The following is a 27,410-nucleotide window of genomic DNA, read 5'->3' on the forward strand; positions in this document are numbered from 1 at the left end:
CTTCACTACGTGATTCCGCATTATCTTCTGAGTAAAAAATATGAATTTTCCTCTAGACGACTACTACACCCTGTATAATGCTGCAGGAACGCCTTTTTTGCTATATTTTCGGTATACATCATATAAAAAGGGAGACTTGATTTTTAGATGGATGCACACAAAAGTTATACATATACATAAACAACCGTCTTAAATAGGAAGGTACTTTCGGCAGGGGCATATTCTGCTGAACTGAAAATCGACGCAAAGTACTACATGTTCCTTTGCTGCTTTTGAAGAGTCTTTCATTTCTTTATAAATCAACTCTGACTAATTATAATAATCATACTTATTCCAATAAAATTAGAACTTCATGGAATAGATTTAGCAAACGTTTCAATTACATCTACACTATGAGAAAACAAAAAATATTTCTACAGGGCGTAACGGTGTCCCTTTTTGTCTCGCTTTTTGTGGATAAAAAGCGCATTTTAAATTTTTGAAAAATCTTTGAAAAGAACTGAGAAATCACCGAAAAATTGAAAATGTGAAATTTCGTTTTCATTTTCCCTAGGTTCGACGGTTGGAAATGTCGGTTCCCGTTAGCACTTTTTTTTCGGAGAATCTGAATCTGAATTATCAGAATTTCCATTTAACATGTTATATGCAGAAGCGACAGGATACTCTTCTTATTCCCTAAGAACGCCATATTCGATTTTAACGGAATGAGAGGACAAAAAAGAAAAATAATGACGTGTCACACTTTTTACGTAAATTTACCAGAAAAATGTAAAATTCAGATGTTTTACATTCATTTCTCACCAAAACATTCACAGGTAACTAGATGTTGCTCAATGAACATGGATATGATGGCGGTGCATTCAAATTAATTTCTTTTTTTAGCCTCTATCGGATTTCGTAAAAATCCAATATGGCATCCATAAGAAATAAGCAAGCTTCTACATCTAGCGTTCTATTGAAATTCTGATAATAGATTCAGATTCTCCGTGCCCATAGAAAGCGTTAACGTCCTTTTCCGACCGTTTAAGCTAGACAAAATGAAAACCAAATTTGACATTTCCAGTTTTCAATGATATGTCAGTTATTTCCAAAGATTTTTTAAAAGTGTCTAATTGAAGCCACGAATTTAAACCACACTGTACAAAGAAAATGATACAAAAAAAAGAAATTATAATTAGATTAACGTAATATCAACGACCTAATGAAATATTTATTGATAGCCCAGGCTAACAATTGGAAGAGTTCGTCAAATAGGCGGTCTACCACCCCTCCTATAACTATAACAACAACATAATCATGCATAAAATAGCCACAAATTAAAATGTTATATCTAAATTCATAACAAATCTCCAGGTTAGTAAGTATAACTATAAGTAATTGATAATAACTCTAAAATACAAACACATACAAAATAACAAAAAAAAAACATAACAAATTGCAGATAGTAACATTTCTACTAGGATTAATTAAATTCAATAAACTATTTTTTAAGTGCGTAAAAATATAGCATAATAGATAAAAGTACCCTGAAATTTAGTGGTTTTGTCACGTGGAGTATTAAATGTAGAGGTTTTTTCACCTCTAGAGGGATACGCTCAAAGCATCGTTCTTCATAGTGCATCAACTTAATATTCAAATCTGCAGTTAAATAACACCTCTTCGATTTTTCTTGGCTGTAATGGAACTCAAAGGTGTGAGACTGATCTGCGATCTGATCATGATCACGCACTTGCTCAACTATATTTTCTGGAGGTGCATTTGGGGGTGTAATATTTGCGTACAAATATGCTCCAGCCGCACTTTTCCAATTCCATGTAGGTATCTTGCATATAGCCATTTTACAGATTCCTTGCTCTAAGTTGGGTAGTTTCATCTGGAACAAGAGGTGATGCGTCATTATACAATAGACGTTGCATATTACGTAACACAAATTTTGAGCTCTTCCTTTTTGGTTGTAACACAATGAAAGTTACATGGTACCTATGTTCATTGTTCACAATTAAACTATGACGCCGATTTTTTTTGCGATATTTTGGTAGTCGACCAATAAATTCATTTGCTACTTCATCAACGTTAATGCGAGAACAGAAAAAGTAAAAATTACTTCAAGTTGATGATGGTTAACCGGTGACGAAACTTCGGATTTAAAATTTAAAACTATCATCTTGTAGAGGGCAAAAAGTGGCCATAATAATGTGTCATTTATTTTGAAAAAATTGTTTAAATAACTTCAGTAAAAAATAAAAACGATTTTGCAAAATTTCTTTTTTTTCCGGATATCTCCGAAAGTAGTCGGATTTTGTTCAGTTTCAAAACTGCATTTTGTTATGCATCAAAATACGCCACTTTGCCAAATTTAAACTATATAGTTATATACCTATCTCTTACAGTTCCCGAGGTCCCCATGGTGGCCCTCGACTTTGAATCAGTCAGTCAGTATGTATAGCATTAACATTCAAATTTTTGGTTCAAACGACTTAAAAATTTACCTCGGGAACGCGAAAATTAAGTGTTGATGATAGGCAGCTAACAACACTTTAAGTCTCCCATAATTACCCGATTTACTAGTTTGGTGTAGATAGGAAAAGTAGTATTTTGTTCACAATTTTCTTTTGAACACTCGATTTAAGAATAGGCAACTTTACATACTCCATTATGATGATAAAAATCATGTACCGTTATTTGTCCTAGATATTACTTAGGTGTATGTTGTGTTGCTTATGGGTTGAAAACCTTGAATTTGCCAATAGGTTATCATCCATTGTAGCGTTTTTCCAGAAGAATCAGTTAATAATGAAGTTAATATGACACATAGATAAAAGAAAGTAGATAAAAATGTAACCGCGTTAGATAATGTTCCAGTAAATTAGCTACAAATGATGTTAAATTTCCCAATTATCTTCCATATACAAGAGGTATCTCTTAAATTTTCTTTCAAAAGACCTCCTAGGTATGAAAGACAAATCGGGAATAACTACATAAAATAATTATATAACTAAAATCATGTACCTATACTAGGCAGATCACTGACTATAGAAGCACCTGACCCGCTTTAAATACAACCGTTGGGATACTTATATCTACTGTGCTTGAAAATAACTTCTCAGTTATCAAAATGGTGTTCTCTGAAAAAACTTCCTCGTGTTATGGCCTAGGAGCTGGCCGGTTATTTAGTGATAATGGCATTGCAATAATTGTTTTGAGGGTGTTCCAAGAAAATGTGCAGGCTCCAATCACTGCTGTCCTGTCAACAGCATCGCAGTAGCGGTTATATCTAAGCTCGCTTCCTCTTTTCTGGACTTTTTTAGGACAGCTGCTCTTTATCGTTCACCATAGTGGGTCATTCTAGTATTCAAATTTGGAGTACTTTAATTTATTCCTCATATCCGCTCAGTATATTTTCCAAAGATTAGCGCCTGCCTCCGGTCCATAGGTTGTGTGATCCCATTCCGAGTTTGTTCCTTGTATCACTCTGCTCACTGTATCAGAAAGTCTTTGTGTCTCTAGCTCCATCAGCAGGCAACTTCTTGAACCGGAACTGATTGTAAGCGGCACATTGTTCTGAAAAGAAAATGAAGTATAGTAAAGGATATTTAATAAATTATAATATGGGATTGCCTTTCTACTGAGAACCCACTCATGCATTTAGTTCTTCGTCAATTAGTCATAAGCTTCGTTTGGTCGAGTACCTACTACATAGGGTGCGTTTAAATAGACTAAACACTAAACTAATATTTTATATATATTATTAAAACCGTGGAGACTGACATGATTGGCAGGTGTTAGTGAAAGAAATCTCTTTTCACCACATCAACCAATCAAGATGTCGACTGTGCTTGAAATGACCCAGCTATTCTTTGATTTCGGTTTTTGCTCCTTATGGATTATTACAAAATTAATTTATGTCTATTTTTTTTAGGTAAGTCGACCAGCCTCTGTATGTCCAACGTGGTTTAGTAGCCCAACGCCTCGTCGTAACCAACTTCTAGTAAGTAACTTTACCTCAATAATCAGAGAATTTGTAATTAATTGCTATGAAGAATAATGTGTTTGCCCAATAGAGGTTCTATGTCAAAACACAATTAATTAATATTTCCAAGGATAGAAAAGCAATTATATATTTTTCCAAAAAATAATATTTGTTCCGTTAGATACAGTTGGTGGTAATTAAGCAATCGACTTGTTTAGGATTAACCTTTAAAGGTGGAGATTTGTACGTACAATCGTGGACAGAAGTAATCTCCCCCCTTAGATACGTCAACTTTAGAAAAAGTACAAATATGTCAGTTCCTCCATGATTTAGTTCAATTTCATTTCGATTTTAGAGACTTTCGTCATTTTGAAAAGAAGCTCAAAACTCACAGGAGGGCTGGTAGATTAATTATGTGCTACACTTGAGTTGAGATAATCGAGGAACATTAATTCTGTCCAAAACCGTATGTACAATTGTTTCATAAAGCGAAATGAAAAAGTTTCAAAAGTCAAAAAGAGATAGATGGATACTTAACGTAACTTTTCTACCTAACAACAATAAGGTCGTAAATTCTAAAGCATGGAAACGTTACGTTGGCCGCTTAAAATAGGTAGGTAATCCATCCATCTCCTTTTAACTTTTGAAGAATTTTTTATTTCACTTATGATATCAAATGCACGAACTACCGTCATTAATACATTTTAATTATTATGTTTAAGTATTTTGTACAGGGTGGTCCAAATTGGACACTTTCTTATGGAAACGCTCTTTATTTTAAGAGGGAAAAAAATGAACCTAAGTATCTGAGGCTCAATTTTAAAAAGAAAATCACTGGCGCAAATAGAATTCAGCTCCTTCTAATCGTTTGGCCGCTAGGGGGCGTTTCTTGAATTTAGTCAATTTTTTAATGCTTCATAACTTTGATAATTGATTTTGGCAAAATCTTTCTTATACATATGTAGATATACAGTTTTTATACGGGGGGTTTTTGTAATACGACCCTGAACTACATTTTTTCATATGGACTACCCTATATATTATATTACTTATTTGTTTCTTTCATATGAGTCTTCACGTCCTTTGTATTTGGTGTGTTATTTGAAATTAAAAATATTTGTAATTAATACAAATTTTTAAATGCCCAAGAAATTATCATTTTAAACAATTCTGCCGTATTTTGTTCGCCATGGAAACCTAGATGTTCGCAGTACAAATATTTTAATGTAGAAAAAGCAATATTGGAAACAACATGCAATATAAATATAACAAGTGATACATCAAAATTTAGGAAATTTTACGCTCTTTTCAAAAACTCCAAAATATATAGGCCCATATGAAAAAATGTAGTTTAATCGTATAGGAAAAACTATCAAAACTAAACTGTGAATCGCGATGGATTCTACATAAAAAAGTGCCATAAGAAAGATTTTGATAAAATCAATTATCTTGAATACTTGTAATAAGAAAGTTATAGCGCATTAAAGAAATCGCCTAAATTCGAGAAACACCCCCCACCGGCCAAAGGGTTAAAGATAGTCAAATTCTGTTTATGCCAATGATTTTCTCTTTAAAACTGAGCTCCTGACATCTAGTTCTATTTTTTATATCTCTTAAAATAAAGGGTGTTCCATAAGAAAGTACCCACCTTGTACATACAGTAAGGCAATAAACTGATCGTCTGCGTTTTTTGGCAACACTTTCCATGCGAGATAATCTAAATGAGATTGCAAAGTGTGCGTTGGAACACCACTCATTTTTTTGTAAATTTTCACTTTGGCGTCTAACCAGGATCTTTCAATTCCTAGGTATGCGCACCTGTTTGATGGGTCACATAACATTGTTGATGATTAATTTTTTGGATGCGCGTAATCTAATGGTGTTCCAATTCATCAGCCTGAAGCGATGAACCAAACATCAACCTCCCTTTGTATGTCTTCCCTCTTCTTTCGACACAAAAATATTGGTGGTCTGACACCCTTTTCTTGGCCAACGGTAAACTGGCCTGTATTCTCAACCACGGTCTCTTTTCCCTTTTTCTTGCATTTCTGCACCACATCGATGACACAACCCAGCATATTCCACAGCGCACAGCAATCCCTCCATTCCTGCGGGCAACGAAATCAGATGAATCATTTTATACAAAAATGGGTCTTTATTACACAATTTCAAAAACAATTAATTAATTTGCCGAAGAATTTGTTATTAATATGGTACCTACTCCAGTGAAAGTACTTAATTACGAGGGCGTTGTAGGGAACCCTATGCGGAATAGTGTGCAATTTAACCTAGAAATGGACTATTTTTAAGTATAACAAATTAACTATAATGAATAAACAATTTTGGGTGTAGATCGCTTATTGAATCACGTATTGGACACGATCTTAACATTTACAAGAGATATAAAAAAAATCTCAAAACCATATCATAGTAAACAACTTTGGATACACAATAGAGACCGTATAATTGGAGCAGCTATGGTAGACCGCATATCGAACCAGATACCTTGTGGTAGACCGCACATCTAACTGGGACCCTTTGATGACTGTAATAAGTAATAACATTCTGAGTTCATGTTTAGTATTGCAAGTGATATCTCGATCAAGTACACTATACGTCCTGCCAGCACTATTACTGCATCGCCAAAGTTACCTCATGGGAGGTCATTTAATTATACAGGAAATTAATTAACTGTTCCATTTGAGGTCTGATTTAATTAGTTGTCTATCCGTGAACAAAAGCAATCAACTGGGTTTAGGACTAATTAATATCTATTCTGGCGCTTGGATCAGTTACAAATGACAATAACGCAAACATTTAGTCGAGTCATTTTATGTTAGCGGAAGAACCGATCAATTCCATCTCATCTGCCGTTTCGCCGCAGTTTATTAATGAAATTCACTTCTCTCCTTACGACAATCATTATGAGTAATAGTACTATTCAACGTACCAGACCAAAGCTATATTGATCGTCACATTCCCTCCAAATTTTACACCCATTATTATAAACTTTATAAAATTAAGCAGTGGAATATATTGCTCAGGTTGGTGTACCTATAAATAGTTACTAAGAAAGTTTGTCAAATTCGAATTACCGTGCCCAACTTTGTAATCGAAGAACATTTTGCTTGTGTAGGTATCTTAGATAATAGGTACTGCATATTCCTTTTGATTTAGTTCCCAAACGATAATACCTATCTTATACAAATTTCAAGAGAAGCTTTGCCCTATTCATTTGCCCACGCCAAATATTAGTATACGGGGTGTTCAGTGAAGAGTGGGACAGCGATATTTCGAAAACTAATTCAGATTTTAACATTCTAAAAACTTTGTTTTAAATGTAAGCTAGGGCCATATATTTTGTGATAAAAGGTATTTACATTAAATGCGTTAACGGCAGGTGGCGCTAACTAACTTCATTCTTCTAAATGGAATACCCTTTTTTTTATTAGATTTTTGGAATTTACGACATATTTGTTATAACTTTACTAATAAGTGCTACCACCCTATCTCGTTTAGTTTTCGGGAAAATAATAAAACAAAAATAACTGCTTTAAAAAATCGAATTAATAAAGATAACCTGATAAATTGCATATCAATTCAATGATAAAAGATTGTATTCTCATCATATAATACATTTACGCATTTAAGTAGGCACTTAGATACTTATTATTTTCCCGAAAAGTAAACAAGATGACTATGCGAGGCGGCGCAGCCCTCGAAGCCGAAGATATGTTCGCTTGTTGAGTGAAAGATGTTATTAGTTTCAAAGAGGTTTAATTGAATGGATTTCAGATTCATAAGTCCTTAATGTTTGGCTTGTGAGCAGTAGACTTAAGGTATAAAATTGAGAATACCAACTAAGAGATGAGTTACGATATAGAAATATTAAGCATTCACCGCTCGATGCCATGATGATAGCATTCACACGGTTCTAAAAGCTTGACTTAAAATCAACTAAATTATTGCGCCACAATGGAATTCTTTGGAAATTAACCGAATTTTTGGGAGTTCAATAGAATTATTTTGCAGATTTCGAAATCTGATGAAATTTTTGTTGAATTTTGGAATTCTTTTACACTTTTGAAATTCTTGTGTACACATTTTTGCTCAATGGTTTACCCCTCGGAGTCCTCTCGGTTCCGAAAGCTCCTTGAAGGCGTTTACTGTCTCTTGAAGACCATTAAAGTTCGTAAATGGCTCAAATGTGCTCAATGAAATCTCTTGGGGATACTTCCCAAGCTAACAGAAGAAGAATCTCAAAACAGGGACACGGACTTTAAAAACCCTAAAACAAACCAGAAACCTCTTACAGAATTTTTGAGAGTATCCGCCACTATTATACTTTTAAATTTCTTAAAGACCCATAAGAAAGATGACCGATTTTTTATGTAAAGTATTCTGATACATAGTGAAGTAGAGAAAATCATGTCTGCCAGCGAGATCCCGTGGATTAAGGTTGGGAGGGCTGGTCAAATATGTAAAATTCTAATAAAAATATAATATGTTACAATATATTATGAAATGAATAGTGTAATATTGTTCAATTTAAAATTTCTTCAAGAACTAAGGTAATTACTCAAAAAAATTGTTATGGATTTTTTTGTAGTTTCTTGTGCTACATTAGCCAGAAGATGAACTTTAAACTTTTAACACCTTCAAAAACCCTGAAAATGGTAACGGACCGAAACCAAAAGAGGTCGTTTGCGATTTCACATGCAATCCTGGAAACATTCCAAATTTCATCAAAATCGGTTTAGGCCATAGATCATAGACCATAACAAAAAAATTTTTATAATCATTTTTGCACACACTGGCCAATGCGGCATACAAAACCCTACAAAAAAGTTGATTACAGTTTTTTTGTGTTTCTTAGCTTTTTAGTAATTCTAAATTGAAAAATTAAACCATTTTTTTTATAATTTTTTTTAATTTGCACATTTTTCGAAAAGTAAGGTACCATAACTAAAAATGTTACATACAAAAAAGATTTGCCTTGATAAACTGTACACAAAAGTTTCATCCATTTTTTGTGTCGGGTTCAAAATAAAAGCGCCAGAGATAAATGTAGTCGGAAAATCAGCAGTTTTATTCAAATTTGACATATTTGACCACTCTTCCCAACTTTAAGCCACGGGACCTCCCTGGCAGAAACGATTTTTTCCACTTTACTATGTATCAGGATACTTTTACACAAAAAATCAGCCATGTAGCGATAAGTCACTTTTTTCTGTAGCCAGCTCTCCGCTTATAAGTGCTCCTCCTAAAAGCCAGTAAAGAGACACTATAGGACTTTGTTAAGGGCGTTAAAGGTTTTGCAAAGTTTCGAAAGCTCTTGACAACTAGATGTTTTGAAAGGTTCTTAAAGACGAAAGGTCTATGAACTAAAGACCCCTTGGATACTTGAAAACCCTTAAAAACCATCAAATACTAAGGAATTCCATTAAAGTTTGACCCTTAAAGTTTCTAAAGTATTTTTGAAGGTTTTAAAGATCCTAAAGGATTCTACAAAACCTTTTCAGGTAATTGCTCTCAAACACCCACACAAGTCCTCCAAAGCTCGGGTTTTAAAGAATGGAGAAAGTCTCAATGGAGTCTCTTGGAAAATGGTTAGGACTTTTAGGGATCATTTTTAAAAGCTTTTGAGGATCCATAAAATCTCTTAAAGGCTGTTCAAGAGAAACGTTTTAAAGCGTATTAAAGGCTTTTGAAGTTTACTCCGAAACACTGAAACTCCAATTGAAGACCCTCAAAACCCGTAGAGATTTCCTTAGAGTATCTAGAGATCCCTGGAAACCGTTTTGGAGACCCACTGAGACTCTTTTAAAAGGTCTTAAAAATGTTGAAAACTCTACAACGATCTTAGAGGCCCCTATACTCACTTGGATCCTATCTGGCTAAAGAGTTTTAAAGACTCTATGATTAAGGAATTTGAGGTATTATTATTAGCCCTTAAAGGTCGCCAGATGGGTTTGAAGAGCAGATAGGTGTAGAGAAACCAAGTATCCAGACATTTACAAAATTTACAAAAAAAATGAACGTTTTTAGCACGTTATTTCTCAAGTTTAACACAAATAGGTACGTTTTCATTGAGTTCTCCCTCAAAATTTGTCGTCGTATGGCGGAGTAGTTACCGCTGGTGCCCGGGGCGGCCAACCAAAATTGCGCCCTCATACTCCCCCCCCCTCTTCTACAAGTCGCTACCAAATTAACAGTGCTTGGTAGGCACCATGAAAACAGATACGTACAAGTTGTTCCAAATTGCTTGTCTTCGATGTTTTTCGGCGATATTTTGAAAACTAAAAGAGATAGAAAGAGGCGGTTGGCACTTTTCGTACTTACTTTTCAAAGTTTCAACGATGTCAATTTTGACATATGCCTTTTGCGAACGTAGCAGTCCAAAAGTCCAAAAATGCAATAAAGCTCAGTTATTTGTGGGAAGATCGAAAAAGTATCAAAAATTATCGTTATGTAAAAATAGTCCCTTATTAAGGGCCTGCTTAGTTTTTAACAGACCGCACAAAAGTTTGTTCAAAATATCCCCCAAAAAAATCGAAAACGAGCAATTTGGATTGCTCCGGCCGCCCTCCCTTTCCGCCGCCACTGCGTATGCCATTGTCAGCAGTCGCCGGATTATCGCAGCGGTTGCATGGAAATTTGTTCGTAATGAGATGAATGGTATGTGGATGCTGATGTAAGCAATAAGAAATGGGAGATGATTTGCCATGTCATTGTAGATTTAATTGCTGTAAAAATGCGATCCTTATTTATGCCTACAGAAATTGAGGGAGAGGGTACTTTGCGCAATGCAATTGACGGGGAAGTATTTAATATCGATAAAATGCGTCTTTTATCGCAAGACGAAGACAAAATGATATCTCTATCGCACATATTTTTCATTGTTTTCACTTAGAAAATTTAGCTAGAGATGGATACGAATCGTTTGCTGACGTAAAGATTTTCTTCCCTACAAAAATGAACAATCTAATTCCTCCTTCATATATCGTAAATATTTAATCCGCAAAATTAACACGTGCAACTTAACAACAGTATAATACAGGCCCATAGCCAGGTGGGGACGAAACATGGTTTGGCCCCATCTATACAACAATATTGTTTAGAAGGGGCCATCATCTTCACAAGCATTTGACTATCGAATATCTTTATCTATAAAAAAATAATTGCACACAGACACAGGCAGACGATAACATAAGCCTAGGCGCCGGATGCAAGCAAACCAAATACTGCAATGCTAACACTGCGAAAAAGCATTGACCCACCTAGAAAACTGTTTTCCATCTCTGCCACTTTATCCTGGCTACGGACCTGTCGGAATAATTAAACAATTATCTAGTAGCGATAGTGAGGCATCTCGGCCGAGAAGACTTGATGGCGGCATGGATGAATCAAAACATATCAGTTTTCTACCGTTTTCTTATCAACGTCTGTAGTGATATTTGCGAGTAACTATAACCCGCCCTCCTTGCAACTATCCTCTTCTGGGATATGCTGATTCAAATTTCATTGGCGGATTAAAACGTTAAACGTCACACAATAAGAAGATTTCTTACACCCCGGTAATTAGTTTCGTCTTGGCTGTTGTTCGCTCTAGGTTGTTCTTTTCCTGCTACTGTTTTATAAGGTAATAAAATCCTAAAATTTCAATATTAGTTTATTTATTTAATATCGTTTTAGATGGAGGAATTTTCTGGCTATGAAATCTGCTCAGTATTTGAGGTGCCCCCCAAGGAAAAGCTATACAAGTATTGGAAGGAACGAATTGACAAATTGTTTGCGCAGGAGGTGACCGTCAGAAGAATGGAGGTGATCGACAATCCGAAATTGTGGAGGCAGTATATAAAACAGACGTACGGAAAACAGGTAGACTTTTACCAAGATGTAGAAGTATGCCACGTCCAGGAGCTTGTCCAAAAGGTTTTCAAACTGACATGCGCCCCACGTCTGAACCTAGACGAAGATATTAGTGCGTTTTCTCACTACGCAAATCAAAAGTGCGAATGTATCTTTTCCCACAATGGAAAACGTGCTTTACTAATGGGGAAGGTGATAACTGGCCTTGAAGAGGAATTATCGTGGTCCATTCCAGTGTCACCGACTAAGACAGACCAGATTTCCATCTCATTTGCGAGAGAGGAGTTTTACCCTCAATTTATTGCCTACATTTAGTTTATTATTTATAATATTATACATATTATGTGCATGATGATAATGATAATAAATACTTAAACAGTTCTGCTTATTATTAACTGTAAATGCATACAGAAGGGTAGGTAGTAAGTACCTACCAACCGGGTAACAAAAAACCAGAAGCACCAACGTCTTAAATTCATGGGTGCAGATTGACTAAGGATGCAGGTTTCTGTTACATAGAAAATGTAAAAGCAACATTCAACATTGTATCCAAGACGCGACTGAGAGTGAAAAAAGTACCTACACTTTTCAGTTAAATCTGGAAACGTTGGAAATTATTTCCCTCAAATGTTTGGGATCTGAATTAGATTACACTCTAGAGTTCAAAAATTGTTTTGCTAAATTTTATAACATTATACTAAGAGGGCTTTTTCATATTCCAAATACTAAAGACTATATTCAAGGTTGGTTTAAGTTAGCACCCCTGAATTTTGTTACATCGCCAAAATATTTGTGCTAATTTTTTGCTAATTTGTGCGCTTCTCGTTTACGAGAAATTAAAAATTTTCCGTTGAACACCGTCATTCTCGGATCCACATCACACTAATACCATAGTAATACCAATGGAAATTTTTTTCCCTTTACTTTTGATCCAATTGGAATCGCGCCATTGAAGCCAAAATAGGAAATGCAAAATCCTCAATTGCCATACCATTGGTTGGCAATAACAGAATTGAAAAAATTGTGCTAGTTTTTCTGTAATCGCGACCAAGGATGGACGGCCGATTGGATCAGACTACTATCGGGTAACCTAATAATTTATGCGGTAAAAGACAATTATTTTCAGGGGAAATTCATTCCACGTCATATTTGTATAATAAAATTAGAACCGATGTGCACAATTTAAATTTAAGGCTCAAAAGTCCTTATGATTCCTCTTTATCAATTAGATATCATGCGTGCACTGGATTTTCTTTCGAAATTGGTTTCTAGTTTATAACTTTTGATTGAGAAGTCTGATCGAAAAAGTACGAATTGTTTTGGATTCTACGCACCAAAATTAATAAGAAAAAGTGTTTTCCCGAGAAATTTTGGTGCAGTCGATTTTTGGGAAAAAGGAAGGTTAAACACTGCCTTTTTTTGAGGCCCCAAAAAAAATTGTCTCAGATCAACCCGGAAAAAAAATTTTCTTATAGAATGTAGCCTGTAGAATCCATAATTTCAAACAGTTCCAAGATTGGGCTACTAGTTCAAAAGTTACCGCCCTTTGAATTTTCTTCCGAAATTGGTTCTATAACTTTTGATTGGGAAGTCTGATCGAAAAAGTACGAATTGTTTTGGATTCTCGCACCAAAATTAATAAGAAAAAGTGTTTTCCCGAGAAATTTTGGTGCAGTCGATTGCCTTTTTTTGAGGCCCCCAAAAAAAATGTCTCAGATCGACCCGGACAAAATTTTTTCTTATAGAATGTGGCCTGTAGAATCCATAATTTCAAAACAGTTCCAAGATTGGGCTACTAGTTCAAAAGTTACAGCCCTTTGAATTTTCTTTCGAAATTGGTTTCTAGTCTATAAATTTTGATTGAGAAGTCTGATCGAAAAAGTACGAATTGTTTTGGATTCTACGCACCAAAATTAATAAGAAAAAGTGTTTTCCCGAGAAATTTTGGTGCAGTCGATTTTTGGGAAAAAGGAAGGTTAAACACTGCCTTTTTTTGAGGCCCCAAAAAAAATTGTCTCAGATCGACCCGGACAAAATTTTTTCTTATAGAATGTGGCCTGTAGAATCCATAATTTCAAACAGTTCCAAGATTGGGCTACTAGTTCAAAAGTTACCGCCCTTTGAATTATCTTTCGAAATTGGTTCTATAACTTTTGATTGAGAAGTCTGATCGAAAAAGTACGAATTGTTTTGGATTCTATAGCACCAAAATTAATAAGAGAAAGCGTTTTCCCGAGTAATTTTGGTGCAGTCGATTTTTGGGAAAAAGCCTGATTAAATGTGAAAGAAGTAATTATAGTGTTATAGTAATTTCATGTTGACCATCATTCATATTTACTAGTCGGTAAATGAAATGAAATGTAATTTGCAGCCGTGAAAAAAAGACAGAAAAAAGAATGGGTAAACGATGCTCTACCTAACGCAGTGACTGCCGCGTAGTCGCGACGTCGCGGCGTCGTTGGGTCGTAAGACTCGTAACCGCGAGGTTATGGAACCGTCGCCGTCATTGTTCCCTTCACGTAGGCAAAAAGTAGGGGCTACCATAAAATTGTTCCCCATTTTGGTCATTACTACGAAGTAAAGACGAAGCTACGACGTAACTGTACACCAGTCCCCATTCACTTTTTTTGAGTTTCTCAAGTGGTCGTAATTACGTTTCGGGTTAAATACTAAAAATGCTGCTTGGGGTGGTTTATTAAAAAAATTGTCTTGGTCCCTTCCGTCACAATTTTTTGCATGTTACATTCCATGCGCATCATGGGCGATACGTTTGCACCCGTTTCGGCGTTGGTAACAGAAACAGTGCGTCGTGGTTCCCCCGAATTTGCGAAGATAAACAGGCTAAAAATATAAATACAATGGGCTTCATGTTTGTGGGCGTGGAATTTAAGTAACCGGTTGCTGAGAGCACCCATATGTCTTTATAGTAAGAAAGAAAATGGGGTTGTCTACAAGAAGGGGTAGAACTGAGCGCGTAGGTATGGGATTAGAAAAGGTATCTTTTTCGCTAATAGTATAATGGACGTGCCTGTATCAACGTGGGCCGCTACTGACACATTCTGAAATTATTTGAAATATCAATATTCATTAGTTCGAGTTTTTTAGATTAACTTTTTGGTATTTAGTGCTTCTGTACGTTACATGTCAAAAGCACTCATTCGTTTAGACAAAGGATCGTTTTATTTTTACATTAATGTTTAATGTAGGGGTAGCTCTATTACGTCCACTCTACTTTTTTCACTGAATAAACATGCACATGAAATTAGTGCGGCTGACTTTCATTATCTGCTTATGCATGAACCAACTGAATTAATGTATTATATGGATTTATTAAGTGTTAGTTGCAATGCCAATTATCTCAGTAATTAACTGATGAAAATACCAAAGTAGTGTATTGTACAATCTAACGCAAACATAAAGTCTACTATTATCAACTATAAGAATTCATCGGGAAAGATCCATCTTAGATTGATATAATACAAGAAAACTTTGTCAAATTTGAATTTACGAGCGCTAAGACACACAACTTTTAAGAACTTTTTAGTACCAAGATTGTTAAACTTCAAGTTGCCTCTTATAATAATAAGGCATATGTCCACAACAAAGCGATTTGTAAACGTTGGTCAAAGTGGAAACGCCAAAACGTTACATTTATCTTGGTTAATTCATTCACTTTCGGTTAAATACGCCGTAAGTTTTGAAATAAAGTTTACGCATAAGTTTTGTAACTTGGGACCTTCGACATGATGCCTTTCAAGAACATAAATTTTAATCTGTTGTCCGTCCGTCTGTTCTACTACTCACTAGTAAGTGCTGTCGACCTGAAACTTTGCAAAATATTTTTTATAGTAATAGATACAACATGTTTCCGTACGCCTGGCCCTCCGTTTGTACAAATCTGTAACGACCTTTTACTAGAAAACGTTAACTGAAAGCCAACAGAAAAAAAAGTTCCGTCTACTTTGGGAAAAACAATTCATTATTTATTTTTGAATGCCCCATTTATTGATAAAGATAAACTTTTTTTTTACATTTTGAAAACAAAGAATTTTGACATGACCCTGTATACAGGCTGTTTCACGCAAACCGTTACCTAAAAATATTTAGACTTCCATTAATAATTTATAAATGTCCGGCAGATGTTGCTGTGTTTTTGTAGGAATATTATGCGTTTATTATTTCCCATTGATATACGATTTATATGCGTATATTAAAATGGTGTTATATACGTTTATAAAACGAATGCTAAAAAACGGTTATTTATACCGGGTGAATATTCCCAAACCGAACATAGGGAATTAACACGGGAAAAAGGTTTTTTGTAGATAGTTGCTTCCCGTGTTTACTTAATTAGAGGGTTTATAATGAAATCAATCGAAAGAAGATTGTTTTTCCTCGTCAAATGATATACGAATCAGTTCATTTTCAGGTATATTTCTCACTATTTTATCAAAAATTCGGCGATAAATTCCACTTACCAAAATCACGTTAAGCCATGACTAGTAAGACAAAAAGCAGATTCAAACGTCGAAATCATTTCTCAAGAGGTGTACAGGTTTAGACTAGGTCCAAATAAACACATGAGCTGCTGCGGCTAATGAACTTATGTTTAAGGGCCATTTAAAAAAAATCAATTATCAGTTTATGACAACTAGCATTAATTTTTTTGTAAAATGCGGTTCACCGAGGAAAAGGTATTTATAATAAACAAAGTTTACAGCGGAAATATTTACTCTAGTACGCGATATTTGTTTTCCGTGCATTTTAATGAGCATCCCATTCCGTCTGTGTGAAAACTTATTTCAATTTTTTAGGAAATTTCCATGGCTTAACATGATTTTGCTAATTGGAATTACTGCCGAATTTTTGATAAAATAATGAGAAATACACCTGAAAATCAACTAATTCGTATATCATTAGATGAGAAAAAAATCTTCTTTTGATTGGTGTCATTACAAACCCCCTAAGTTAATATCTGCAAAAAACCTTTTTCCCATGTTCATTGCCTATGTTCGGTTTTAAAATATTCACCCGGCATACGTATTATCAACGTAAAAAGTAGAGTCTATATGGTTTAATATATATGAATAAAAATCGTATTTTAAACGTAAAATGATATCATGATCGTTTGACTTCAGGTTTTACTGGATGTGGATAGCAACTTTCTTATTTTAAATAGAACACCCTATATTTTATTACATTTTCGAAATCTGCATGAAAATCTACGTCATTTTATATCACATTTTCCTATACCCAATATCAAAAGGTTATTCAATATTTTTCAAACTTTTTAAAGTTTGCCTGATTTTCTTTAGCGCCCTGTACCTATGGCTTCGTTAACTTGAATTTCAAAAAGTCTTCCAAAATCAACAATACTGAAGTAATGTTACATGCGAATGATTTAAATTTTGATCGCCCTTTTACAGGGTGTTTTAAAATTAATGGTTAAGTTTAATAACTTCAAACCTTAAAAAGTTGATTTTTTCAAATCAAACTTGCTTTATTTTTTTGCACTTTCAGACGTCAAAAAAAATTCTACATCGATCAATTATTATATTTTAGGGAATATAATAATTGATCGATGATCTGTTATGATTTCGTTTTATTTAAGATTTTCTAAAATTGTGACCGCGATATGCTGAATTTTCTTAAGAAGCCTTTCCTCAAAATAAAAGCAGTCAAACATAAAAATTTTTGAAAAATCTTGAATAACTTGAAAACCTTTGATGCTGGGTATAGGGAAATGTGGTATCAAATGACGTATATTTTCATGTAGATTTCGAAAATGCAATAAAATATAGGCTCTTCTATTTAAAATAAGAAAGTTGCGGTAAAAGTGATCGTAAAAAACTATGTTGTTATGCAAATTTTCAGATTTAAATTATTAATGGAAGTCTAAGTACTTTTAGGTAACAGTTTACGTGAAACAGCCCGTATATAACAGTTGAACCATATTAGGCCAGAAGTCGATCTTATTCACGAAAAACCTGAAAATGATGGGTTTGTCTGGATTGCCAGAAACAAAGTGTAGACAAACTTTCTCTAAAACTAGATTGGTTTTTGCACATTATAATAATCGTCTTAACTCGTCGGTGGACACTGTATATATATTTTTTCCAAATTCATTTTTCGATTGTTACACAATTGATAATCTATACGTCTGAATTTAAAATATTCGCATCCTATTACGGTCCTTGTAGAACTAAAACTGCTTTGATTTTGCATTAGGCAAGCAGTTTATAAAAGGTCGCTTTGAAGTGCCTGCCACAAGTTTATATCTCCAAAGAAGGAGAATGCTTTACCTACCGCTTTTTACCGGAAAGCACTGAATGGCAATTAGTTACCGTCGTGTGATAGTTAGTTTTAATTAGGCCACAAGGCAGAAAGGGTTAGTTGAACGTCGAGGGGATTCGTCGTAGGTACATATGCAATTGCATTTTACCATAAATTATGCATTGCATTGAACACAATTTTATCCACTAAAGAAATCTGGGGAATATCATAGTATTTTCGTTATTCAAACTAACCAGTTTCAATGTTCTGTGCGTCATTTTTCTCTTTGATGTATGCAGTAGTTTTACGTATAGGTATGTCAGGATTCGTGCACCAGTAAAGTATATTTCTACTCAAGTGTTTTTGCACTACCATCCAGTGCACCATCCTCCACTTTTTCTCTTTAAACAAGCTTCCATCATACATACTGGTAAACATATAAAAGAAGATCAGTCTTTTTCGAAACTCTTTTGGAAAAGTTTTTAGTAATTTTAAAAACTGTAATTTTCTTCTTAGAAGATCTTTTCGAAAACGTACATTCATTCCTATGAAGAATCTTGAGTTATCTTTAAGAATCTTTAAGAATTCTAGTCAATTTCTGGTAGGAATTTTCCGGAATCTCACAACTCACAACTTTTCCTTCAAGCATAGCTTACAAATTTTGTGAGAAATTCGTCTTAGCTTATTTTAGAAATTTTGCCAGAATTCTTAAAAAAAATCGTAAAAATGTCGGTTTTTTTGGAGCTATGAAAAATTTGTATGTAACATTACGATCTATCCGATCGCATATTGAAACTTTCGGTATCACTTCCGGTGTGGCCGGAATTGGAGGCAACTTTTTTTTCAGACACAATTTGCTACACGACAACATATAAAATATGCATATGGTTGTTGGGTATACAAAAAAATCACGAATTTCTTCATTTTTTGCATTGTCCTACAGTGATTGCTCTCTTTAAAGATCTTAAAAAAACATAGGCATTGTAGTTCAAAACAAAAGTTGAGGTCTAGGTAAAACCAGGACCCCCGGACTTGGTGGGGCGAAGTTCCAACCTTTACTTTTTTGGGTTGGATTTGGCTCCTTCTGTGCACCAAATGCGTTCACCCCGTATTTTCAAAATGATGGAAGAAATAAGTAGAAACGAATTAGGTACATTTAATAATCAGGGAAATTAATCCTTTCATTATGCCTTTTTGTAGTTACCGTATTAAGTTTTATTTTAGGCGAACGCTATAGCTGAAGTGGAATTTCACAAAAATCGCTCCATATTTATAAGAAAGTATCCAATTGTATGAGGTCGCCTTTGAATTTTTACCGTTCCCAATCCACAAGAATCCCTATTGATGGAGACATGAAAATCAATAGCTTTCTTTCCTAAACCCTAGAACCCGCAGTTCAAATTTCGAACAATCGGTCGCTTTTAAAAAGAGCTATGGCCACATGGACGGACGGTCGGAAAGCAATAAAACTATCAAGCTAGTAGTCTCTTGCTACACAGCAACAAAAGTGACCGCCACCGGGTCCGGGTCCCAGAAAATCTCGGTACGGGTTGGGTTCCAGGTCCGGCTTTTACCAACCATCTCCGGGTCCAGGTTTTACTCTCCAAGTTCTGGCCCGGGTTCGGGTTCGGTCCCAGACCAAATGTTGCATCGATTTCGAAGTAAAACCGTCGGATAGATCGTGATGTCGCAAACAACATTTTAATTAACCATTTTTTCGAATCTCGCCTAATATTTGTTCAGAGCCCCAGTGCCATGTAATTGGAATTTTTATTCTGTATGGTTTCTGGTTAAATAAATAAATAAATAAAAGTGATATGAGTTGAGCATATTTTCTCGAACACACTGTATTTTCTCCGTAGTGTAATGAAGTAGATTTGGCACAAATTGCCCAAAAGCATAAGTTTTTGGGATCAAACCAAAATGTTACAATTATTTAGTTGCCAAGAAATCCTTAAATCGTAATCATACCGCAAAGACTGCTTTTATGGCCAGGAGACGTAAAAAGTTATCGTTTGATTTTTTTACTATAGAATAGAAACAATACAGTACAGTTTAAGTCTAGACGCAACTGAAGGCTTATGAATAGAGGCACACTTCCTATACAGCTGATAAAGGTGTATCAACTGCTTCCTCAATAGTGAATCAATTTCGTGGTTAAGTCTATTAGACTTCCACTAGATGAAACCTTACGGAAGTTTTTTTGCCAAAATCACGATTGTTCGCATATTTATTTCAAAACGCAGAGACGCAAGGAACAAGAATAATCTGATATATTTGAACCATTCGGAGTAATGGGATCGTTCAAACAATCTAAGGAAACTAAAAGAGTCTGAATGCAATCTGTAATATCCGACGAATCTAAAATCAATCAATCGAAAAACCAAAGATTAGGAAGTACCTAGAGATTCAGAAATGGGAATCGTTCTTAGGAGCTAGCAAAAAAACTATGTTTAAAATATGCGATATGTTTGTCTCTCTTAGAGAGTCTTTGGTTAAGCTTTCATAAAAAATATCTCCATGAACATGAAAGATGACATTATACTGCGCACATGTGATTTTCACAATATGCGATATGCTTGTCTTTACTAGCAGCATCTGTCGTGCAATCTATAAATAAGAAAGTTTACATTGCGCAGTCTGTGTATGCGCACATTAATCGTTAAGATTTTTCTTGGTTGAGGTGCCAGAGCTATAAGCTACCGTATGCAAAAAGAACGAACGAAAGGAGTAGTTAAGGCCTAGGCGCTAGAAGGGGAAGGATTAGAAAAATTTGAAGAATCTGCAACACGAAGAAATAGAAGCATCCCAAAATGCGAATTCCAGAACCGGAAGGATCGATCTCTATCCCTGATTGAACCGCGGAATCGGCGGGAGAAAGAATAAGAGCTCCCATTGTGGGCCACTACTGCAATGCCACTGACACCATTGGGGACCTGTCCAGCCGACATGTAATTGCTACATCAGTTTTCTCGGCTAATTAATTTTACTTTAAAAGAAAATAAGTAGGGAAGCTTGTTTTCTGGATGCGCTACGTATTTGAATTTTTTCGAAAGTTGTAGCAAATACATATCCATCATAATGATGGAATATGTGAAAACTGTTCAAAAAATATATTACAGGAACTTTTTCATAGATCCGCACCCTTTTTTCTTTACCAATGAATTTTACACTTCGCATTTTGTAATTGCCTAATGTCCTTGAACTTCTGAACTTTCTCGATACCTTTTTTAAAGTATGCACATAATCGAGTTTTTCGTATTTTTATCGTTACCGAAATAATTCCCTCTGGAGCTACTAGCTCTTCAGAGACCTTTCCAAATTAGGAATGAAATTTGCGAGTGTATTAAAATATAAAAATAATGTTTAAATAGCTTTTGTGTCTCACTTTAATAGGGAGGAAATCTTAATTTTAGTGGGTAAGTATATCTAGATTGCTTCCGAAAAGACTTATCCAGCTCGTGGGATGTTGTGAGTGGCACTTTTAAATTGGCGATGAGAGAATAAATGAAACATCGGTGTACGGGGCGTTTATTTGAATTTGCGGAAGAGTAAACCTCAAATGGTATCTCCTCCGCAATTATAAATCGCACAAATGGAAGCCTAAAATTAACCTTTGCGATCGTTTCATTTTTATGTATTTATTTAGGAAACAGATTTCTACACAGAAATAATAAATTTCGAAATACGGCTTGTTTCGTAATGGGTTTTTAACTCTATAATCTCCGCAATTTTTCTTCGGTGTTAAAATTAATGCGGGTGAATATATAACGATAACTCCCCAAAACAACTACAATTTATCGAACAAGTAATGATGATCAGGGAGTATCCTAATAATACCTGCATTAGCATACAATTTGTATTCTTCACGTAATCAGGCTCTCTAGCCGAAAAATGTTAAATTGAAGGAACGTGTCTTATTCCTCTCGACTAGCACATATACACCCCTTCGACCCTATTCCGTGTTGCAATCTAAACCTTAACGGAAGTGAGCAATTCGCAAAACAAGAAAAGGTGTCGGCTAGTAGCAAAAACACGCTGAAATTTTTCCCATTTCTGATGCTCTAAATAAGTTTAATCAATAAGGGATGGTACGTTTGAATGCGGTTATTAATTTTAAAACTGGGTGAATATTTTTACTTTCAGATTACATTTTTTTTCAGTAAAAAAGTGGTTTCGGGACTTCTACGATTGTCTCTGAAATTCGGATGCGGCAAAAAAGGTATATTGAAGGACTCTCAAAGGGTAATAGGCGAATTCTCTGGAAAGCATCGCTGTCCGAAACATTCTCTTTAGCGGTGATAGGAGTTGGTTTACTTTACAATACTTCCTACCTATTTACATCTTCAAAATAGCACGTTCCTGTATACTTTGTCTATCCTTTTCAATTTTACTATTTTGCTGTTGCAGTGCAAATTTAACCGTTTTTTGTCATGTTTGTTCGTCCCCTTCGAAATTTACTTCAAATATAATCTCATCACTTTTTGCCCTTTTACGTGCGATTTACGAATCGCTTCAAAGTCGATTCGGATTTCTTTTGCTTTTTGCATATAAATATATATAAATATTTAATTTGGTACGTTTAAACCGTCACAGAAGATTCACATACCTACTTAGCAGATCAGCAATGGAAATGCGTTATCTTGAGCTGTTACGAATAATTTTGGATCATACACAATTAACTTCATTCCTAGCCCTTGGCACAAGGTAACCTTAGGTCGTTTGTTAAATTAAATAATGTTTTGAGTTGTAAAATACTAAACGGTGTATGAACACCCATCTTTCGTATAAATAAACGTGTAAACAAATATAGAAAATGAGCTCCTGGGTATGGCTATAGCATTAGAAAGACCAAATTTTGAACCTGGTGGTAGTTTTGCTTTTATTTACAGTGTTATGTATGAAATATCATGCTTCCATAAATAAAATAATTCACGAACTCCGATCTACAAATTTGATAAAGAATCCACCTGCAAAATTTCATCGTAATCGGTCCATTCGTTTACGAGATATCGTGCTAACGAACGGACGAACAGAAGGACAGACACCGCAAACTTTTAAACTCGCTAGGAGCTCGTTAATAAACACAAACTGATTCAGATTATGGTCGAGAGAGACCGGAAGAAATCGACTGAATCTATCACACCTTCCATTAGTGGAGTGTTTTTGTCAAAATCACGCTCGAGCGCATTTATTTTAAAACGCAGGGAAAACCGAAACAGATACCAAAAATGTATTGTAGAGGACTCAATTACCTACAAACAAAGTCCGCGAGTTCATCTTATGTCTATTTTCAGCCGTTTTTGAATAATTTTCGCACATAATTTGTAACTAAATTTGTAAACACTGTAAAAATCAAACGAGATATAACAAAAAACCTTCTTGTGAAAATGATAGATGATGGAATTTTGCACAAAAACGGCAGTATCTGCTTTTTTTGAAGGTTTATGCTTTTACAATTTATCTTCCATACATTTTTACTTTCCGACTACATACAATAAGTATTGTAATCGTACTAAATTTTCGATATGTCAATTTTGAGTTTCCTGGGCGTTTTTATTTTTACTTCTTTTGGGCCCCACATTGGATTTTTACGGAATGTGAGAGAACAAAAAAAAAGACTCTAAAAGAGATCGAGTTAACCGTGGGTGAACAGAATGCAAAACTTCTGATTTTGAAATTTTTATCCTTATTTTTCGTTTTCTTTTCTTCTATCTAATTCCGTAAAAATCCAATATGGCGTCCCTAAAAAATAAGAAAGTAGTAGCCTATAGCTTCTACACCTAGCGTGCTATGCAAATTCTGAACAAATTCAGATTCTCCTAGAAAAAATACTAACAGGAACCGTCCATTTCCGACTTTTTAAGCTAACTAAAATGAAAACAAAATTTGGCATTTCAAGTTTTTTCGGTCACATTTAAAAAAAAACACATTTCAAAAATCTGGAAAAATAACTGAGCAATCCCACACTAAATTAATAATCACGGAATTCCGTAGGAAATTTAAGAATTCTTGGTAAATGATATAGTTTAGACCTCGGTTTAGACTCGATTTTAGATAAGACGGTGAAAAAGTAAAAAGGATTTTGTTATTGACCGAATTACGTATACAGGGTGGAAATGTTGTCTGCGACATTTTTTTAAAGAACATTTTGATGGTATCTAAAAAATTTTATCTTTTCAAATAAAGTTTGAAACGAGTTTGTAATTTCGTTTCAGAACTGAAAATATATTTTCTGTTTACCTTTCTCTTGAATTTTCACCTTATAAATACATCTTCTCGTGATCCCTGCTTTAATAAACGAAAAAATTATGATTTATTAAGGAAATATTACGGTGTAAAAAGCAAAAATTACAAAAAATAATTAAATTTTAAATACATACACAATATAACTTTTGAACATTAAAAATTGAACTTATAAATGGCAGTTCAGATAGGTATATAATTTTCAAAATGCTAAAACCTATAAAAAATGAAAGATTTTTAATGTGCATCCTTTATTCTCTTTATTAAAATTGGAAGCTTTTGAACTCCATTATTGAAATTTCCTTCACAATCGCGATTTGAAACATTTTTTATACCCGCAGATGTCCAAATTTTGAAATTTTTGACCTTCGGTGAAATTAAAAATCGCAGAGTCGTCAAACCGATATTTGATCGCTCAAAATCGCCATACCTTGATATTATTCGTTCTAGATTTCAGCTTCAAACTTTCATACTCCACATTGTATAATATGGTGAATTTTAACTGAATTTTAAAAATTATCTGCCTGAAACGATTGTTTGTACCTACATCTTCATTTTGCATGCTCCAAAACTTAAAATAAAATGTTGCAATTTGAAATTTGAATGGTATTTCGAACTTCGTTTTAAATTTCTAGATGCTGAATATATAAATATGAATATATAAAAAAAATTCCGGAATTTCAAAGGAAATTTTGGTACAATAAAGGAATTTAAAAGTTTTAAAAAATGTTCCTTATATTTTCCAATGGTTTTTAAGAAATACTTACGTATTTTGTAACTTTTAATAGTATGGGTATTTATAGTGTACCTAAATTTTACGATAACTGCCCCTTTGTTGATCGGTTAAATTAAAAAATCGAGGAAAAGATAGTCCACACAGGACGAGATGGTTTGATTGTTATATAGGAAACTAATGCGAATGGATTAATGAAAAGTTGCATATATGGGTAATGGTTAGCCCGATTTTCAATTTTATACCATTTGTTGTCTCGAAAGTTGGCCCATACTTCCTTATTTTAATCGAGATTTTAGTTTAGTTCTATTTATTTTGATATTTGATATGGGGAACCATAAACCTGAGTCGAACGGTTTCTAATTTATTCGAATTTTCCGATGGTTTTGGAAAATATACTTCGAGGGTTACACTGCATTTTGTAAAAAAATATTTGGGATATGTTTTACCTGCAAAGATGGTCCAACAAATTTTTACGGCGTATAAATTTCGTAGTTCTCACTTTATTTTTTAAATTCCACCCTTTTTGGTGTTCAAGAATGGATTCTACACTGAAACTGAGCAAATTTTGCACAGATTAAAAAAAAATGTATTAAGAAAATGAAACATGAAAAAATAACATGGGCTATCTTACGGCACAGCCGGAAACCGTATAAAATTGGATACATTAAGCTTATTGAATAACTCACAGTATTAATTTTAAGAAAAAGCTCTTTTTAATTAAATTGCAGAACCCACTAATGTTTCGGATCAAAAGACAAAAAAAAAAGGTTTTCGCAAGATATCTTGTTAGCTAAGCTTTTTTCCAAAATACAAAGATCCAGATTGTTGTGTATGTATCGAATATATGCAGAAATTCTCGCGTAATTTCCTCGCAAGTAATAAAATTTCGAAAACGACGTTTACAAGAATGCTAAAGTGTTCGTTATTTGTGTAAGGGTGCGAAATATTGTTTTATGTAAGGACGTAGAGTAATTGGTAATTCTCCAGAACGGTCCTCCATATGTTTCTGTCTTAATGGTGAATTAAAGGAACAATATAAGTTTATTCCTTCTATAAATCGTACAGAAATCTGTAGGCTGTTTGACAGCCATCATTTATCTCATTTATCTTGCTTCATCGAGTTAATCAGAAACATTCAACCAATTCAATAAGTTATTGATTTCCCCATTTTATTGCGACATTAAAATTGTGAGTTTCCTTTCGTCTCTCTAAATAAATATACAAAGTGAAAATATATTCCGTGGTCCCTTGCAAGTAAAATCTACGCATAAAAGTATCTAGGTCATTTATTTAATAAGTGTTTTCCTATGTTTCCGACAAAAACGTTCATCTCTTATAATTATTTCAACAGAGTTTGTTTAGTCCTTTCATTACAGCATTTGTGCGAGTTTGTGGAGCTCTTAAGGGTGGATAATTCGTATTTTTCGTCCTTTTATATACTTGGGATTATAATAAGTAAGCACCTTTTCAATGTCAGATGAATCGTCCAAACCAAAGAAAAATATAGAAATGTGTATTGCGAATGGAAGACTGAATTGATATAAAAACTGGTAGGTTATGGGATGAATGAAAAACTACCCCAAATAGTTTATAGGGTATCAAACCTTAATTGAAGTTGAACAGCAGTATCTCAACCTCGATTTCAGAACCATCAATGTATTAGATGTATTTTGATTACAGGAAGTCATCTAAAACTATACAGGGTGTTCCAGGAGGAATGGGCAGCATTTTGTGAAATTCAAGTAGAGGTTATTTGAAGACAAACACACTAATAACTATATTTTTATTCTCAACCGTTTCGAAGCCAACAATTAGCATTTTATTTACTTAGTTTTGACAAGGTGGCAATAAATCAATTGTATCTAGCCAACTGTAGTCAGCTTGGGGTAACAACTGAGTTGTTTTGGATCAGTGTGACTGCATCAAAGGTTCAAAAATTCCACCTTATACGTTAATGCACTTCACCACCCTTCTTAAATTTGTCCTCTTTAAATATAACCTTTACTTTAATTCCACAAAATATTGCCCATTCCTCCTGGAAAACCCCAACTTTTTTGAATGATACAGGCCCTATCGATTTCCACCTTAGGCAGTTATGTAATTTTGGATTTATGGTAACAAAACTGGATACTATACCAATCAAGTACAACGGTGCGGTACGGGGGTTGGGGCCCGAAGCATTTTGCCCCGTTTGCCCCCCCTTTCTCGACGGCCCTGATGCGAATCACAATAAGCGCTCCATAAAAATCGGTACCTTAGGTTAGTCAATTGGTAAACTATAACGAAAGTTTCTGACCTTTTGCCAACAAAAAA

The 27,410-nt window shown here is 34.5% G+C and overlaps 1 long non-coding RNA gene across 1 annotated transcript; it reads right to left on the reverse strand.

The window, feature by feature from the left end:
• Positions 1-1,240: 1,240 nt before the first annotated feature.
• Positions 1,241-27,410, reverse strand: LOC116166210. The gene is made up of 4 exons (XR_004144291.1): positions 27,234-27,410; positions 5,789-6,078; positions 3,010-3,561; positions 1,241-1,873 (listed from the first exon to the last, which is right to left on the reverse strand). It is a non-coding gene; the product is annotated as an uncharacterized LOC116166210 (long non-coding RNA).

Source organism: Photinus pyralis, unplaced genomic scaffold (genome assembly GCF_008802855.1).
Source record: "Photinus pyralis isolate 1611_PpyrPB1 unplaced genomic scaffold, Ppyr1.3 Ppyr1.4_LG3a, whole genome shotgun sequence".
Classification (NCBI taxonomy): Eukaryota; Metazoa; Arthropoda; class Insecta; order Coleoptera; family Lampyridae; genus Photinus; species Photinus pyralis.